This window comes from Carassius gibelio, chromosome B6 (genome assembly GCF_023724105.1).
Source record: "Carassius gibelio isolate Cgi1373 ecotype wild population from Czech Republic chromosome B6, carGib1.2-hapl.c, whole genome shotgun sequence".
NCBI classification, from domain to species: Eukaryota; Metazoa; Chordata; class Actinopteri; order Cypriniformes; family Cyprinidae; genus Carassius; species Carassius gibelio.
Genome location: NC_068401.1, coordinates 12,469,789 through 12,484,686, shown reverse-complemented (window position 1 = coordinate 12,484,686; position 14,898 = coordinate 12,469,789).

The following is a 14,898-nucleotide window of genomic DNA, read 5'->3' as shown; positions in this document are numbered from 1 at the left end:
ATTGGCCTCAGTGTGAAGCCAGGTTCTACCTGCAGTGTGTATGTGTGTGCGTGTGTGTGTGTGTGCGAGGCTGACACTGGTCTGGCTGATTGATTATGACAGCGCTATCTTTTATTAGCCTTGTAGTTCTTATTAAAATTCTATCTTACCAGGGAAATGCTGGAGCTTTGGCTAGATTAATCCAGCAGATTTATTATTTTAGCACATATAGATTGAAGTAATTAAAGCAGACACCCTGCCTTTGACAGTTATGTTGAATAAGGTGCTGGATTCCATTTGGGTGTGCTGTCAGTCTTTCAAAAATAGCTTTTCAAATGTCAAAGGTTTTTGTTTTTTTTTTGTATGTAAGACACATAATATACATACTATATGCATAATTATGTGTACATGTTCACCATTGTATTATTGCTTCTTAATACTATATATATATATATATATATATATATATATATATATATATATATATATATATATATATATATATATATATATATATATATATATATATATATATATATGAAGTGAAGTGAAGTGAAGTGAAGTGAAAGTAAAATATATATTCAAAATCATGATACACTATCTAATTTGGGTTAGCAAGTTGGTAAGTTTTTTTTTAAAATTAAGCAGCAGAAACTGTTTTTATAATTGTCAATAATAATAACAATAATAATTCATCACCAATACTGATAATAATTAAGCATAAAATCTTGAAATTAGATATTAATAAATAATAATAATAACAGGGTAATAATAAAATATTTTCCATTACAAGAATAAATTGCATTTCAAATATTCAAGTACAAAACTGTGTGATAATATTGTAATATTTTTTCACAATATCAGTGATTTAATGTTTTTTGATCAAATCAAAGAAATCCAGCCTTAGTGAGAATAAAGTACTTCTGTCAAAAACATTTAAAAATATGAATGATTCAGATTTTTTCAATGTTAGGGTGTATGTCACCTAAAATTAAATTATATAATATAATATTAAAATAATATATAAACACAATAATATATAAACCATAATTTAGTTATTATTATTTTAATTATATTGTTAAGATAATAGTATATTGTTAGAAGTATCAGATTAATATCATTCCCATTCAGGAAAAAAATAAAAAGGCATTATTTTGACTATACTATGATATATAAAATATATATAAAATACTTTCAAAGATGAACATCAGCAGAAATATTGGTGGAGGTTAGCAGACAGTGTAATTCTGTACACTTCTTTATCAACAATGAGGAGGTTTTACAATCTTCTCAGGGCAGTGAACAGAAACTGGGCTAAATGAATTTGGAATTCACAGGGTTTGTTACAAGCTGGCCATAAAAATGAAATTTAATGAAATCATTTCAATATACTCTACAATGGCACGAAAGCACACTATTACATCAACATAAATGGCACCTTTTTCTTTCCTTTAATTCATTTAAATTAAAACTAGAATTGAAGTTCCTAAACACAGGGCTCTCATTTTATGCGTGCATAGGGCTTAAGCGCCTATCAATCTATTTTGAATGCGGTCTGTTTTCTACACACAGCCAGCCGATCTGCCCTCAAATTTCCAGTTTTTATGCCAGGCAACAGACAGGCCTGCTGAAGCCGTCTGTGGCAATTTTAGGGCTCGGACGAGTGTGAAGATGGCAAGTCTTTCTCTGCTCAGAGGCTGTGACCATCGCCAGAGCCCAGGAATCAATTCCTTCTGTTTACAGACCATTTCACAGCCCTTTACCTGCAACATCACTTGTGTCAGGCCCATAAATAGCCTTGGATATATAATGGTTGGATTAGCATAATGGTTTGAGCCGCAGCCTCTTGCCAGCACAAAAGGAAATGTCAACACGTCCCCCTCTCTGCGAAAGCAATTAGAGGCCCATTATACGGCCTCACTGGAAACATCATCAAGGTTAAAGACAAGTCCAACACCCCTCTGACCGCTCTTTTATTCCAGTCTCTGATAGATGAGCCATAGAAACTGAAATGTTGGTAAACAGTGGCTTGGAGTGCTCTCTTTAAGATCAGCCCCAATCAGCCCAAGCACTCAGTATTAGAGCGCTTGTGTTTGTGTGTGCATGGATGGGTGCATGCGAGCGTTGGGTGGAAATGTGAGTATTTCCTTAACTACAGCCCAGGCTAGCCTAGGGATGCTGAATGTACAGAGAGGGTAACAGATGAAAGTAAGGACAGAGGGAGTGGAACGAGCTCATCATGTTGTTAGTCCTGATAAAAAGGCTAACGGGGCAACACTTCCACCTCATTGGATCTCAGTGCTGAATGTGAATTTTTTAGATGGTTTGCAATGATAATTACGTTCCACTGGACCACGTCATCTATATGTATAATAGCGTGTTTCACATGTCATGGAAGCACTTAGATTTTTCTTGCTCAGAAACACACACACACACACACACACACACACACATATATATATATATATATGTAACTACTCGCTGGTCATTAAACAGTCCATGTTTCCAAAATACTGATGTCCATTTGTTTTATTTATAGATATGGAACACCGTGAAAACTACATACAAACAGAAACACAAAAATATAGTTTTACACACACATAACAATTCGAAGGACATCAATGCAAATAAAGAAATATACATAAATTAACACTTTTACCGTGTTGGCCTGGTTACCAGCAGTAGAATGGTGAAGAGCTCTAACAGGTGTATCCAAGTTTAAATCTCATCATTCAATTTGCAGCACTTCCAGGTTAAATCTAATCAGGAAGGTCACATGACCTTCAATTTAATAAAACTTAGCAGTACCACAAAATAAGCAAATCAGAATTCATGCAATTGACACACCTACACAATATTATATTTAAATTGTAAAGTCTTAAAAATACAAAAAGGAGCAAAACCCTGATATTACAAATACCTCATACACAACCCATAAATGACCTATCAGTGTCAGCTACACTCCCACCAAATTACCCTTGATCTATTAAAAAAAAAACACAAAATGCAACACTTTGAATAATCAATGGAAATTTCCAGGCATCAACACAATACATGAAAACAACTAACATGATTCTATCCCCACAATTCATTATTACACATTCTTCAGTTAAAATGAACAAATTGTTCACCATATCACATTGTTTTAATATTAAATGCAGTACAAATCAACATGTGACCAAAATGCCAAGACCTACATGATATCAATACACCTGAATTTGAATAAAGTGATAAGGCAATTTAACTTTTAGTTAAATCACTGCTGCTGTTAACTCTAATCTTGGCATGGAGACAACTTGTGTGGGGACAACTCTCGCTTTCCCCGTGACTAAGGCACAATGTACCAGCCTGTAATGGGAGTACTGACCATAACCTTTACTACTTGCGTCAAAAAGGTGTTGCAACTCAGTTCTCAAAATCTTCCCGAAGTTTGAAGATGTTAAACCTATTGGTATCTGTACCTTTTCTAGATTAGACAAATCCTTCAACCAGCTCTCCCACCTTGATCTCAATTCAATGTGTAGTGGTTCATCCCAACTGATGCCTTTATGACACATCTCTTGCAGCACCTTCTTACCGGATATGATGAATGGAGCCAAGAACCCCAATGTATCATAAATTGAAGCCACAATGGAAAGAATACCACATTGTGTGGCAGGTTTCTCATCAAGCACAGAATTAAAGGTAAAGGCGTCATTCTCCACGTCCCACCTTACTCCCAGAACATTCTTAACTGGAAGATAATCATTGTGGAAATCCACATTTTCCACATTTTTCACCTCAACAGCACGGTCACTCTCACTGATGGACGCAAGCACTTTTCTATTGTTGGAAACAAATTTGTGAAGGTGTAGTTTTCCTTTAGCACACCGAGCCTGAGCTTCTTCCACCAGCCTAATTGCCAGCTCAACGGATTCCAGACTTATGAGACTATCATCTATATAGAAATTATTTATGATGAAACTAGCAGCTAAAGGATACTCCCTCTCAATGCTGGCGAGATACTTCAGGCCATAATTGGCGCAACCTGGGGAGGATGATGCTCCAAAGAGATGTACTTTCATTCGATATTCTCTGGGCTCTGTGTTTAGATCACCATTTAACCACCACAGAAAACGCAGGTAATCCTGATCTTCCCTAATGACATGAAATCTATTAAACATTTTCTCAATGTCACACATGACAGCAATTTGATGTTTGCGGAAACGACAAGGCACTCCAGTCAACCCATTGGTAAGATCGGGCCCAGTCAATAGATAGTCATTCAAAGCGGTACCTTCAAAGGTGTCCGTACGATCGAAGACTACCCTGATCTTATTTGGCTTCTTTGGGTGATAAACACCTTGGTGTGGAATATAACACAAATTTCCCATATCTAGTTTCTCATCAGCTATTTCTGCATCCCCATCTCTTAAGACACCTTCCATAAACATCCTGTAATCACATTTGAATTGAGGATCCTTGTCCAATTTCCTTTTAAGATGCTTCAGTCGTACTAATGCAAGCTTCTTATTATTTGGAAGTTGGGGACTAGTTTTAAAGGGAAGGGGCATCTCAAGATGGCCACATTCATTATGATAAACGCCTTCCTTTAGAACCTGCAGAAACTGAACATCGTCCTGAGATATGCTCTTTTCTCCTAACCGACTATCTACCAAATCCAGCTCAAGGGCTCTAACAGCAGCAGGTGTCACAAGGGGAAGCTCCCTGACTGATATGCGGTGACATATACTAGTCACATCCTTGAAGTTCACACCATTTGGAGTACCTCCTATGATGCTCCAGCCCAGGTCGGTCTTAATGGCATAAGGCTCTTCATCACCTCCATTGATGACCTGTCGAGGTGCCAATGCTCTGGAGCAATCATAGCCAATCAAAAGACCTACTCCACAATCCATTAGTGCAGGCATTTCATCAGCAATGACTTCTAGATGTCTCCACCTTTTAGCAGTCTCACAGGTGGGAATATGGGTGCGCTCAAAAGGAATGAAATCCCTTGTATAAACGGGAGGCAGGTAGATAGAGCTATCTAAAGAAAACCCTCTCACTCGAAGTCCACAGACTCTCTGACTTTCTACAATGGAGTCTTTTACCATCATCGTGGAAAGCTTTAGTTTTACTGGTTCCATTGATGCCCGCAAACTTTCACACACTTCCTGATCAATAAATGTGTGACTACTTTGAGTGTCTAATAAGGCATAAACAAGGATTTCAGACTCTGAGCCAGAAGACAGCCATACTGGAACAATCATTGATGTTGTACCACCTTCTCCTCCATTCACACAGCATGATAGAGAGGATGTACTCTCTTCAGCCTGCAAAACCATCTGTGAATGTAACTCATTTACTGGCTGACGATCTTCATGCAAAAGAGTTGGGTGGCGCTTCTTACATACCGCACATATGGACCGATTTCTACAATCTTTGGAGCCATGTCCCCTTCTTAAGCATGCAAAGCACAACTTATTCCCCCTAACAAACAGTCTCCTTTCCTCCACAGGCTCTTCCATTAATTTTTGACAGTCATGAACTGAATGACTCTCTCCACAGAACAAACATTTAACTAAAGTTGTGCCATGCACCAGTGTGCTCTTCAAATTACTAGACTCTTTAGTCTTGCGGTCAATAATATTGCTGGTATTACCCATAGCACATGCTGCATCTAAATCATTCACCGTGGTTGCCAACGTATTTACTCTTAAACGCTTGATCTCCTTGAAGGGCTTTTCTTCACAGATCTTCAATGCATACAACGATGACACAGGATTGCACGCTATGCGTGCTTCCTTTGAGACAAATGAAGCAAACTCACTAAAGCTTGGATAATCTTTATCTTGATCTAGCTGTTTTGTGACATAACGGTTCCACCTACTCGTCACCCAGTTGGGAAGCTTGACTAGTATCTTCTGATTCTCTTCGCAATCATTCAACACCTGAAGACCCTTGATGTGCGGCATAGCATCACTACATGATTGCAAGAAGTCACTGAACTCTCTTAGCTTAACGTACTCTGATGCACCAATCTTAGGCCACCTATTTAGTTTCTCTCTAAAGGCACGTTGCGCCACAAAGGAGTGACCATATCTAGCATTTAACTTCTCCCAGGCTTGCTGATAGGCTTGTTCATCTTTCCTATAAAAACTACCTTTCAAAACTGATCTTGCTTCACCATCAATATACTTTTGCAAATAGAACAGCCTGTCTGCTGAATTCAGACACCGTCTCTCTATAAGAGCCTTAAAGGTTGTGCTCCACTCTATAAACTTAAGTGGGTCACCAAAAAATACAAAAGGTTCTGGAACGGGAAGTCGAGATAGGGCCATTGACTCTTGCAATGCCTGTACTACGGATACCTCACCTTTTGTGACTTGCGGACTCAAACTTGATGTATTAGGAACTAGGGGACTGGGGTTGCTCACATCACTACATGCTGAACCACACTGCTGACTTCTTACTCTTAACTCCTCCTCAGTATACACTCGAAGCCTTGCTTCCATAACCTCAATGTCTCTACGATTTTCAAGCTTCTTCAATCGCTGCCTTTGTGCATCAATGTCAGCCTCCATTTCCATTTCTGCTTTCTTTGCAGCTAACAACGCGGCAGTCTCTGCTCTTCTAGCGGAAATGCTTGCAGACTCTGAAGAGGGTTTAGAGTGATTACTAAAAACTGTGGCTCTAGAAACTGTGGATCCGTATATGGACCTAGCATACTCACAGTCCAACAACACACGCAATCTTGCCTTCTCAGCTTCAGCATCGAACTCCATGCCATCCTCCACTAAACGTACATTCATTATTTTAATCAAGTCTGCAGTCACAGCTGAACATGCATCTATTTTTCTTCTAATTTCTTGACTTGGTACTGCTTGGAGTCGCATGCTATCATATAGGCCTTTCAATTCAGATTCTTTCTTCTCAACCCCATCCATCATGTCACACAAATCACTTTCAGAACACTCCTGTTTTAACTTTAAACGAACCTCTCTGACATGGATCTTCCAACTATTATATGCAGATATGAACTTGCTTTCCCTTTGGACCAGTTCTTGTGCTTTTAACTCCTGCATCTTTGGTGTTAAATGTTTATCACGGGAAGATTTCCTAATTTCATTGGTCTTTAATAAAGTAGAATTAAGCTCTTTAAGTCTTGCCTCAGATTTTTCATGACATGTGGTACATGATTCATGTCGATTTCTCACAACACACTCATTAACTTGTAATGGAGATTCATTTTGCTCTGCTAAATCACCCTGAACTGACATTTTCGCTCTTAAAAATGTAACACTTTAAACAACAATACAACACATAATAAAATAACAGTCAATAACAGTGAGACTCTTAAATAGAGTAATGCCACTTAAATGTTTACTTTAAACACTATTTCAATTAAGCAAATTAAGAACCAATTGTCACTAGGACATTTCTTTCTTACATTGTTCTCTAATTATAGGCAGCTTTGTCTTGTAACAATTTTATTTTAACTTCTAAAACCATCCATTTACCAAAGATAACATTTAATATTTTATAGTCTGACCTGCTGATGCACGGATGAATCAGGCTGCGTGAGAAAGTCCTCCATCGGGATGTATCACAACTGTACGTAAAACCCGCAACAAACCACCGCGGAAAGACGCATAGTTGCACGCTGAAACTTGCGACAATCAGTCCTACGAAATGAGGCACCAGCTGCACGATGAACCCAGTTTGCAACACTCAAGGATCCAGGAATACCGCACTAGAATCGCGCGCCGAAGACAGCCGCCTCCATCACCGCAGGAAGCAGCCAACCACTCCGAAAGACCCAGACGCGAGAAGCCGCACGCTGAAGCCGAAGTAAACTTTGGTGGAATGGAATTAGGCCACGTTTTCACTGTAACTACTCGCTGGTCATTAAACAGTCCATGTTTCCAAAATACTGATGTCCATTTGTTTTATTTATAGATATGGAACACCGTGAAAACTACATACAAACAGAAACACAAAAATATAGTTTTACACACACATAACAATTCGAAGGACATCAATGCAAATAAAGAAATATACATAAATTAACACTTTTACCGTGTTGGCCTGGTTACCAGCAGTAGAATGGTGAAGAGCTCTAACAGGTGTATCCAAGTTTAAATCTCATCATTCAATTTGCAGCACTTCCAGGTTAAATCTAATCAGGAAGGTCACATGACCTTCAATTTAATAAAACTTAGCAGTACCACAAAATAAGCAAATCAGAATTCATGCAATTGACACACCTACACAATATTATATTTAAATTGTAAAGTCTTAAAAATACAAAAAGGAGCAAAACCCTGATATTACAAATACCTCATACACAACCCATAAATGACCTATCAGTGTCAGCTACAATATATATATATATATATATATATATGTGTGTGAATATATATAAAAGAAAGAAAAAAAAAAATATATATATATATATATATATATTTTTTTTTTTTTTTTTTCTGTAAATAATCGTCATTTGTGCAACTTGGACACTGCACAGGGTTAATGTACTCTGTATTATTATATACTTAATTCATATTACATATTAAACATTATAATATAAAATCACTAAATTAACAAAAATATTTTTATTCTATTTTTAGGACATTTGTGCATTGTTTAGCTTGGCTTATTATAATTGTTCATTGAATTTCTCATTAATAAACAGATTAATTTTGAATACAATTAATTGTATTTTATTTTTAGAAAAAGTAGCATTGCCTTGCATAACTTTATGCAATTGTTTATTGTATTTCTTACTAATATGCGGTCGGTTAATAGTTTCTGAAATAAATATGGGTAACCTGTTTACACACTATCATAATATTACTGTACTTACTGTGAAGAAAACAGAAGAAAAGTCAGCCCTTGTGGAAATGTAAGGATAACATTGAAAAAATGTGCTAACCTTTCATTTTTCTTTCCTTTGTAATTTGTGGAACAGTTTATAACCGAGCTGGCGAGGAAGAGTTAAGAATCAAAAGGCCTTGTAAGTATTGCCACAAAACTGCAAAGGCAAGCAAGGCCATAGAGCAATGGTTCATGACCACCTATCATTCTGTAGGTGTGTGTGAGTGTGTGGTCAGCTTAGGGTGCTGCATTTAGCAACCTAAAGGTCACGGCCTTCAACACTAAGAGAAAATAAAACTCAGCTGCACTGACCAAAGTTACGAAGAGGAAAAGCGCACAAATCATAATGCACAGGCCTAAATCGTTTTGGATGTATTGCCTGTGAGCCAAACTGCAATCTTTAGACCTATACTGTTCCTCTCATAATTTATGTAAGCAAAACTTGTGTCAGCTTTCTTAAAAGAATAGTTCACCTCAAAATGAAAATTCTTCCATTTAATTTAAAAGTGATAATATTGTTACTGTTAATTAATATATATATATATATATATATATATATATATATATATATATATATATATATATATATATATATATATATATATATATATATATATATATAGTTAATTGAAATAAAATATTAGATAAACTTAAGAAACTTGAATGCAATTTAGAAATGTCTTGACAACTAACTCAAATGAAACTGAAGTATTAAGGTGGCACATTTAAAAATAAAAATAAATTTAAAAAATGTATACGAAACTAAACAACAAAATGAAAACTTAAACTAAAATTAAAATGAAATCTGAAAACAAAAAAATGAAGGCTACAATTAATTCAAAATATTAATAACTACTAAGTAGAAAAGTGGCCGTCCTTCACTATCATTATATGTAAAAACCAACTTGGGCATTCTTCTAAATATCTCATTTAGTGTTTTATGGAAGAAAGGAAGTTTCTTCAGCTTTGGAACAACATGAGGGTGAATAAATATTAACATAAAATTATTTTTTGGGGTGAACTATCCTTAAACTGAACTAGCCCTCTCTAATAACATTAATAAGTTGTATTAATAGTTAACAATAATCATTTTGGATGGAAAAGATAAATCCATATTTCTTATTTGTATTTAGTATAAACTTTAGAATACATTTTCTTAAGCATTTTGTCTTTTCTCTAGATCACACTAGTCACATTTGTGTTCTGATCCCAGTTCCTTAACCACTGTTTTACCACCATCCCACTGGTAATCCATTATTACAAAACAGGTGTGGTTATGTCACACCGAGCAAGATGATAAGTCACCAGGCTTTGCAGAATTGATTAGGGTCTTGGAGACTTAGCTAAAGAGGAGGCGGGGGTGAGTGATTGTGTTTTACAGAGAACATTATCAGTCCCTCAGTGGCATTAGAGTCCTGTCCACACATACAGATACACACAGACCACTTAGTCACTAACTGACTTAGTCCAAGTACATCCAATCTTAAAGCCAAATTGTAGACTGAGACGTAAACGCTTCTTGTCTGTTAAGGACATTTTTCATTTCTATTCTGGACCACATTTGCAATTGCTATCTCTTACAAACCCATTGAGGAGAAAATGACACACTGTTATGTCCCATGTCTTTCTCTCAGCTTCATAAGAGAAATACATCTCCTTTCTTCCCAGAGTGTGTGTCTGTTTTTAATCTTGTTCACCTGTTCTTTTATCAGCAAAGATGAAATAGGAAAGGATGACTTTGTCAAAGAGGCTGCGCCGAGCATTGACTGAGCACGGCATGCCGAGAGCACCAAGATGGATAAATCTGTCCATCGGGAGAATTTAAATAACTTTTACAGTTTTATCAGGGTCTATTTGTTAGGCAGGAGATTTATGGTCAGCCTGTGAGGGCGTCCGTGTTTCTGATCTGCCTTGTCTGGAGATTAAATCTGGATCAGCCCGAGGAGAGACCAGCTTGACTGTCACAATCCACAATTGGAGATGATCTTATCTCTTTAAAAATTGCCTCGAGTCGACGGCGGGGATGAGCAAGAGCTATTTCTCTCTCTCTCTCTCTCTCTCTCTCTCTCTCTCTCTCTCTCTCTGTCCGCAGTATGTACGCCATCTTGATTTAACCCTCCCTGAACGCATAAACTCCATGTAATCGCAACTGATTCCCTGCACTGATAACACTCACGTAAAGCCTCTCCCAACAGCCAGGTGCAAACTGAGGCTCGGGCCCGCCTAACAAGGAATTAAATATTTTTTCATGCCACTGCCCCCACTTTAATTGATTGATGCTAAAAGTTTAGCTAATAAAAAGCTAGCAGGTGATCAGAGGCAATCCTGGACACGTCCTCTGAGGGGAACAGGCTGGATCGAAAGTGACAGCTTACATTTTCGGCCTGAGATGGTTCTGTCATCTCAGGGGCTGGATGCGCAGGTCTGAAACACACATGTACTGTGAATCAGGGAATCAATAGAACACTTAATGAACAATTAGGAGAACAGCTGTAGACCTGTCAAAGACCCATCTGTACAAAGCTGGGAGAGAAAGAGGATTTCTGGTGAGGAGGAAGGTCCAAAAGAATAAGATTATTGCACATGTATACCCGTATCATTACATTTAACATGCTTATTTGAATTTTTTGAACTAGATGGTATTTAGGTGGTTAAAGCTAATAAAGCTAATAATTATAAATTTGCCAAAAATCTAGTGGCTAATGAAAAATAACAAATGATCTCACATTATTATATCGACTTTTGCTTTAACCTTAGCCTTTACCTTTAGCCTATAGGAGGCTAGAGCTATTAAAGCTTATTTATTTGAATTTATTTATTTAGTTATTTATTTTAATCCATTAATTTCCCCAAAATATGGTGCCTAATTGAAGAAATCAGATTATTTTCAGTGTTCAAATGCCACTGAAGCAACTTTTGCTTTAACATTATCGATCAGTTTATGGATTTGCACAAATCTGATGCCTAAGAAAACAGTTTGTTTTCCTACATTTACATTATACAATCAATTGGCCAAAAAACATGGTTACTACACTTTTACTAAAACTAAACCATTATTAATTTTTTTTAAGGGTAGTAGATAGTATACAGAAGCCTAAAGCTAATAAACCTAATAAATGTAATCCATCAATTTGCCCAAAATTGGGTGCCAAATTGATCAAAACAGTTTGTCTTCAGTGTTCAGTTGCTTTAGCCTATACTAAATTAGCCTTTAGCTTTAGCCTACCCTGTTGAAAAAGAAAAGAAAAAGAAATGACCAGCCTCACCAGCTAAAGAAATGGTTAAAAAAAAAAAACCTGCAAACTAGCTATGACCAGTGGAAGACCAATTAAAACCAGTCTTCAATCTTAGGCTTGTTTCAGCTGTTTTTTCATCAGGCTATTGTAGTATCATAGGAGGCTAAAGCTAATGAAGCCTAGTTTTATAGGTAAAAGGTAATAGGTAAATACTAGTTCTAGTAGTTCTAAATCAAACATTTCTCAAAGAAAGGATCACATACAGTCTCTCAGCCACAATACTGAATTAATATCACCCGTCTTTATTTTTTTCTGTCTTGACTCTCAAGCTATTCATGATGCATAGAGATATATTCCCCAAAGCTGACACACACTGTAAATGATGGGGATGAAGTGAGCCTCTTTGTCCACTTGTTAACAGGAAATGTTGACCTTACATGCCAGTCAAAGGAAAAAATAGTCGACACACAAAAACACACACTAGTATGCATGCATTGTCGACACGCAAAAACATTTCTGTTAGATCGCTTCAGCCTTCATTTGCCTCCTCAGACATTATGGATTACTGATCTATGACTGACAGATATTATGCTTAACTAAGCACAAGTATCTGTACCAGGGGAAAGGCAGATTATAATTGACCTTGGACACCCTCGGTCGTGCTTTATTAAAACTTCATTTAAAGAAGACAAAACCTTGGTGAGGCAAGGAGCCACAGCCATAATGGATTAGATGGAAATCCATTATGCATCGCACACAAGAAAAAGTAAGGACGGAGACCTGCTTTAAAAATATATTTTTAGTACAGAAAATTAATGCCCCCACACAGGGCCACTGAATCATTTTAAATGGCCTTTTTTAGTATATAGGTATATGTGTTGAGAAGGCCAATATTTCAGCAGCACAGACTAATGGATCATTAATAGATAAATGTTTTTTGGCTTTTTTCCTTTTCGTTGTAGAATGCTATTTTAGTCCCCTTTGTGAATAAGCAAAGGGTATTTTGCATAACATAGTGTGCTCATCTTATATTTATATTCAGATATATAAAGTTTGTTGATGTTTCTTTGTTGTAATTTATATTTTAATTAAATGACAAGACACTCAAGTTTATTTTAATGCATACAATCACTGGACTATGTTCACAATATACAGCCTACCACAGTTTCTTCTGGTCCTTGGATTTGATTGGCTGAGCAATGTTACAAGAATTCTGATATTTAATTCAAAACATCATAGTGTTACTGTCTAGTGGTGGAGATTCTTCAGTGATCCTTTTCTGTAGGTTATACTGTTATGACAGTAGGGGGCATCTTTTGGTGCTTCACGAATCATCGAATAATTAATTGCAATCATCGATTCGTTCAGAAAAATCGAACTGCACTTAGGCATCTGATACTGCTTTGACTTTGTTTGGAACTTTTGTTTTTGTTTTGGTGGAGGAAAAATAGAACTGAAATTGAAAATATTGTTTCAAAATGTAAGGTCCTCAATAGCAACTTCTTGTTTATTGAAATGTTGCATACATTCTGCAGTCTTAATATCTGCATGTCAGATTTCCTTAAAATTTGGACCAATAACAATTTGGAATTTGGAACAATGTTTATTTGGAACAAAATTTGGAACACTGTTTATTTGATGTTGATCAAAATGGTTACTTCATTATAAAGAATTATCGTTTTAATTAATTATATTAAATTAAGCAAATTCATTAATTGCCATTTTATACAAGATGTAAACAAAGGTTAATAGTTGCTTCTGTGCCTATGGTTATTAACTCCCTTTTTTTTTACATAAAGATGTAACAAGACAGTAGGAACCCTGATTCTTCAAAAAATCTTGTTGTGGTTCATTCAAATAAATTTTTTGTCCAGTTTTTTGATATTTTGTTGTTTTAGCTAATTTCAGTGTTTGTTTTGTCCTGTTTATTTGAATTTTTATGTAATCTTGAGGCCCCATAGTGGATAATTACCGCTCTGTGGCTCATACATCCAGGTTTTTCTAGACAGTAGGAACCCTGTTTCTTCAAAGAATCGAAAATGTTTATGTTTACAGTCATGGGCAGCGCTTTAAATTTATAGGCTAAAAGAACAATATAACATTATATCTCTCCAGTTTCCCTTTATTGCAGAGGTTTCATTGTGACATCAAGTGGACGTTTTAGGGGAGCCACTGATTAAGTTTATTCACTGTTGCAATTACTGTCATATCCCTATTAATTAATGGCAGAGTTTTACAGTGTCTTGTTTCCTTATGGAGCCTGAAGTAATGAGACAAGCAACATGATTTCATCTGTTCACCTGGGAAAAGAATTTCAGTGCTAACTCTGACTAAAATGCGCAGATAGTACACCTTGGATATGTTTTTTTATGACTGCAAAGAAACACTGGATGACAAAAGCGTGTCTGTAAGATAGATGTTGTGCCTCTCTGTGGTGTAAAGTGTCTCCCCTCATTGGAATGAATGTCTGTGTGTGCATTAGCGATACAACCCCCTCCAAAGCCTCCATCTCAACTGTGGAGCACACATAGCTGACTCGACAGGCCTAACAACAGGCAATATCCCCTGCTTTCAAGCCTTTGGTCCCACCAGCTCTGGATGGGTTTGGTTAGTAAATCGTGACAGGAGGTCGACCATGCCTGAGAGGAGAGGGGAATGAGGAAACAAGTGTTTGCTCCATATAACCCAAGAGATGTAGACCCTGTGATAGCCTGTCACCTGAAAGGCGTATGAAAACAGGCACACACATCTGTTATCCAAATGTTAACTCCGGGCACCTTGTGTTGTCACGGCTGAAAGGGAACAAGGTTTTGGCTGGCTTAAGACT